At 34.7% G+C, this 6,000-nt stretch overlaps 1 protein-coding gene across 1 annotated transcript in view; it reads right to left on the reverse strand.

Annotated features, from left to right (window-relative positions):
- mdy (diacylglycerol O-acyltransferase) overlaps positions 1–6,000 on the reverse strand; it is a 104,248-nt gene that overhangs the window by 77,602 nt on the left and 20,646 nt on the right.

Genomic DNA, 6,000 nt, shown 5'->3' on the forward strand with positions numbered 1-6,000 from the left:
TAAATGCATGCAAAATAAAATCAGCATCGATAAATTTATTTATATTTGAAGAGATATACAGCTATCTTGTTGCATTAAAAGGAAAATAAAATCGAACAACAAAGTATAAATAAAGATAAAACGCGGCACGTTTTCTATTATAATCTTTAGTTTTTCATGGTTGGCGTACTAAGCGTGATGCAAACCGAAGAAGCAAACGCTTCATTATTATAGTCTGTCTCTGGTAAGATCTCTTCCTCTGAAATGGTTGAGGAAGGAACAAAAGAAAATAAAGGGAGCAGGTCTTTGTTCTTGAGATAAATAATAACTGTCGCATCCCACCACGTAAAGGGAGGGAAGCTCATGCTGGGAAATAAAACGATTTCCCTGGAAAGTCGACTCAATGGAAATGCAAAAAACGTCTGTCCCATGATTGACTGCGATCTTGATGTGAATCTGTGATTTATTTTGATGGCGCACGTCGGAAAATATTATAAACGATGCCGGCCGACTAAATCGTGCCGGATTATTTATTGGCAATTTCGTAAAATGGCACTTTCTGCGCGCACACGAATCATTAATTTCTACACGTAAATCAAACGGAGTTATGCAGAAATGGGACATGTCTGATAACATAATAAACAAATGGGATATATGCTAAACTACGATATTCGATTAAGTTATGTTTGTCCATATTATAAAAAGCTATATTGATTACAAAAGCTGTACGGAATATTCAAATAGAATTTGCATAAATTTAATGCGTTTTGTTTATAAATACCAATGTGATAAAGTCAAAATTATAGTGAGTGAAGACAATTTGTGTAATTTATGATAATTTGTAACGTGCAACGGATGAAAATAACCTTCTCATTTATTTCGAAACAGACAAATGTATTCGACGGTTGTTATCACTGTTGTGTCCAAGAATACATTCAACGTGTGTTATCACTATATTAGTCTGAAAGCGCAATGGATATCGATCTAAGCCATCGAAAACATTATTTTTCTCGCGCAACGCGAGAAAAAAGGTGGCCACTGTACACTAATGGCTTCAGGTGCCCGCTAACAATAATAAACGAGGCTTATGGGTCGAGTAATTAAAGTATTCGAAGTCGACGCGGTTTGTTTCAGACAGATAATATTTATTGTTGCGCAATCATCGACCTGTTTCTCTGCGGAAACTGTCGGTCATGTTAACGCAGTTACGGTAATTGAACAATAGCGTAGAAAAAATGTAAATCTTGTTCATAATTAATTGGTGCAACGCATCGTGTGACAGTCGATCGGTAATAATTTGTGAAAATATCTTCACATATGTCGATACGCACATAAATAATGCAACATACAATACAAATAATGCAAATTCCAGTTTCGATATAGCAACATTAAAGTCAATCAAAGTTTATCGCTTTGTAAAATGACCGTAAAATACGCGAAAAAAAATTAATTAATTATAGAAAATCAATCTCAATCAATCATTTTATTTTACGTCAAACTAGTCTATCAAAGTCAAATATTTAATAAGAGATGCAACACTGCGCCCAAATATTTCAAAAAACAAAACTTTGGAGTTTTTTACGTTCCATTAAGGTAGCAAATAAAAAAAAGAGCCAACGTCAAACAGAAAAGACTGTCCGGCGGTAATTCATTCGTACTCATAAAATATTCATTTCAGCGAAACGAAAGATTCATCAGTGAAAAAGAAAACAATCGTTCAGTGCTGATGATTAAACCGATCCGGCCTCGATACGTGTATACAGATGGTGGATGAGTCTCATAAAACATTTTTCGAGTAGTCGAAAGTTAAGGGGATATCGCACTTATCGAAACTCATCGCTTCGAGACGTGAGCAGAAACGATATTAAATTTCTTCCCCGTCGGGAATAGCCGTCTTGATCCGCCCGTTAAATCCACGCTCGTTCTTCGTCCGCCGGAGTTCGTTAATACAGCGTCACGATAAAATCCCCAATTTCACGTCGAACGTGGTGAGAGAGAAACGTCGGGTGCTGGGGGGTGACTCTTGGCGGGTACAAGAGCGCACGGAGGTCCAGATTGGAGGAAGAGTTATGGTGCCAATATGGGGCAGGCCCGAATGAAAATGTGTGAGGGTGCGAACGATTCGCATTAAATATTAATACGCGCGAAAAGAGACGTCTTCCTCACTTTTATGATTGTAAAGAATGCCGAAGATGATTCTTCTTCTCTGAAATTAATGATATGGCCTGAAAGCTCGTTTTAAGTGTGTCGGATTGGCTCGGTAAGGAGAGATGAATTGTTCTTAAGGAGAAAGTGGAGAGGTCGTGGGTTAAAACTTATTTAAATATTTATCCGGATAAAATACAATTTATCAACGACCTTTTTTAAAGCTATAAATAACAATTTATTTAAAATATGACATGATTTCATATGTCATAGTCTATACGTTTAATAAATTCATTATTACTTGTACATAGCATCTCTATTCTTTTCTTACAAATCAATTTGTCTCTTCACTTTGCTCCTCGCTATTTTCTTCTCAATATTGATTTATCTAAAAAAATATCAAACGTACAATATACGAAACAAAATATCCAATATTGAGAATCATCAAATTTCCAGTAAAGTTCATTCTTTCTACGTTATAATAAATAACTGCAGAATCTGTAATCCAGATGAAAACAATCAACGAGTTCTATATTCTGATACAATGCAAGAGTTTTTGTAAAAATGGTTGATAAAGCAAGACAATATAATAATCGCTGAGACAATATCAATATCTAGAAAACCAGATCGATTTTTAATATGTTATGTTACGACAGGAGTTCAATAATATTAGTTTTGATTTTCATTACTTCGAGAAAATTTGATTTTACGCGAAAAAAATACAAATTCATGTATCTTTCCATTATATAAATTTGCATTTGAACATAAAAAAATTTATAATTCCTACAAATTTTAGCAGAACTTTGAAGATCAAGAAAACAAATTAATTTTCTTACTTTACTTGTCTGTCTTATCCATCTCTTCTTATTTGTCGATCCATTTATAACCGCAAGAAAAATAATAATTTTCCAAGAGAGAGATTTAATAATTTCTGCATAGTTATATTAAGAACTAAGTCGTGAAAATGTATAGAAAATAATTTGAGATCGACGAAATTGTGCCTTGAAATAAACGCACATTCGTATCTTAAATTGCATAAATTATAATTGCATGGAAAATTTCTGAAAAAGTTTTACGAACAATCCGCACAATGGATACGAAAGACAAGGCATCAGAAACTTCAGTAACTCCCTTTACCCACCTCCACGGACTTTTATCGATAGCGAGGGAGTCTTTCGTCGAGAGTTCGATTAATTGAGCTCTCTCTCTGCCTTTTTTCACTTCGCAGAGAAGCATCTACCCGTTTTCTTACCGACGTGCTTTTTTCAGTCGCCAATCTACTCTTTTCCCTTTCCCACCCTCATCCCATCGATTAATCTCGATCCCAGCAAAATCGTGTCGACAGTCTCATCCTCGCGATTCGGCTGTCGCTTGCTCTTGTTCTTCGCGAATCAAGTCTGGAAAAGTCTTTTTACCGGCTAAAACGAATCAGTCGAGAACGCAGACTGCATTAAATGGTTACGATTTCTTCGAAGTGTTCATTCGGAAGTGCCGATAAGTTAATTAAGCGGTGACGCGATTATACGCGAAATTATCTGGCCGATTGAACGTTACATCATACAAAGCGCGTTGAAACACCACGTACGCATTAATTGGAAATATATCGCTAATCTGTTAGATATATATACCTCTGAAAATACCTCTAAATTATGAATCCAAACATTGATTCTCTACGTCAAGATAAAGATTGATGCGAGGTTCTTATTAATTATTATTCAATTCATCAAAATACTTCAACAAAATTTAGTAATGTTTAATAAACATTTTATTAAACTAACTGCTCAAAAATATATTTGTCCATTGTACAAAATTACAAATATAATTTTTAAATATTACTCATTTTCAAAATATTACTCATTGTGAAACTGGATTATCTAACTGCACTGAAAAACAATACTAAATTTTAATATATATATATATTTGTTTTAATAGTTCTAAGTAAATATTTACTAAATGTAAATTATATTTATTTTTGATACAAATACTATTAATTTGATTTAACTATAATTTCTTTTATTGAGTAAATATTTATTTACTGTATAAGTAAATGTTCACTTAGTAGGTACTATTCAAAGAAATATTATTAAGATTTAGTAAATTTTTTCAGTGTAGCAAATTAAAGACATCAATCGAATGCTAAATGCTTTGGGCTCGGGCATAATCGCTTACGACCGTTCGTAGCTGTGCTTGTTTCGGGCTCGTATGAAGCGCGTGTCGGGGCTACCTCGAGCAATTACGTCGCAAAAGTTCGCTCGAAAGTTTTTCTACGCTTAACGAGCGTGATAAATTTCTGTTACGCGCCCTCGGGAGCGGCCGGACGCGAGGCCGAGAGTTTACAACAGCGATAAAAATCTCGTTGAAATTATTCATGGACAACGCTTACGCTTCTCTCTTGCCCTTGGAAGAAAGTAAGCTAACTTACTCCTCTGTGGACAATATCCTGCAAGAAGAAAGCGTCGCTCGTCTAGCAATAGTACCAATGCACGTAAGAAAATGATCAGTTCTGACAATGCGATCTTGGTTCAACCTAATTTATTATTGATATTTTACATCGAGATGCAGCTTTACCAATAAAGTATAAAAAATATTTAAGCTTAAATTACTTGAACATTGAATTCGTAAGTATACTGGTTCGTGGCCATCACTACAGGCTAATTCAATTGAAAAAAGCAAGGAAAGCACGCGTACGGTCAGTTCCGCTTCATTTTGCTATCTCTAAATTAATTTACTGTTATTCGTATTCTCCTTTCTTCCTCTCACTGGCAGCAATATCGCAAAAATAACCGTCTGCAATGTTGATAAGTCAATCAAATAATTCGTATTAAAAAGTACATAAATTTCCACGAGCGCTGAAATAAATTAAATTATCACAATGATAAGCATAGATTATCTCACTCGATATATATAATAGAATTTATATCTAATTTATACATCTCTCTCTTCGCGACATTGTTATGGCTCGCTTCAACTTATTTTGAAAATATTATACATCTTAAACTAAAAATATATAACTTCGAATCTCGTCAAAAGTTTAGCAGTCTGTATATATCGGACATTTCAATCTTTTGCTCGTTTCTTTTCTTTGTCTTTCTCATTATTACAAACCTCACTGAATCAAAGATCGAATGATATACTTCATACATGTACTATCGCAACAATAGCAGTGCCCAGTTTCCAGGGTTGGCAAGTAACGCGTTATTTGTAACGTCGTTACCGTTACAAGTTACTTTTTTCGGTAACGAATGGGTAACGACGTTACATTTTCTGAGTAACGTTCACTGTAACGCAGTTACATTTTTGGGGTAATGGTAACGATTTCACTAGTTACTTTTATCGTTACTTTATTTCTAGCAACTGCCACAAAATTTTAGTCGTAACTAAACCGTTTATATATATATTATATACAGGGTGTCTCAGACCACCCGTACCACCCTTTTAAAAGGTAGGGATGTGTTTGTACAAAAAAATGGTTCAGACAAAATTTGCAGGATTTCGGGAGATCTATCTGATGGTGACCTTGAATTTGACCTTGAGGTCGACCTTGGGCATAACTCAAGGTCAAAGTACCGTTTTACAAATGTAAACCCTTATTCATGACTTCAGAAATGAAAAGAGCGGAAAATTTTACGTCCGAATACGTTATCAAGTCTAGGTCAAAATTACCCTTAGAGGTCATGTGGAGGTCAAGTTACTTTTAGAGCACCCGATCCACCCTTCTAAAAGATATGGATGTGTTTGTACAAAAAATAGTTCAAACAATACTAGGTATTTACATAGCTATGATGCATCCATCTGCTGGTGAATTTGAATTCTACCTTTAGATTCATTTGTAGTCGTGTACATCGATTTTTAAAGATTCCTAATTATCAAGATCTT

This window comes from Mycetomoellerius zeteki, unplaced genomic scaffold (assembly GCF_001594055.1).
Source record: "Mycetomoellerius zeteki isolate Tzet28-1 unplaced genomic scaffold, Tzet1.0 scaffold310, whole genome shotgun sequence".
Lineage (NCBI taxonomy): Eukaryota > Metazoa > Arthropoda > Insecta > Hymenoptera > Formicidae > Mycetomoellerius > Mycetomoellerius zeteki.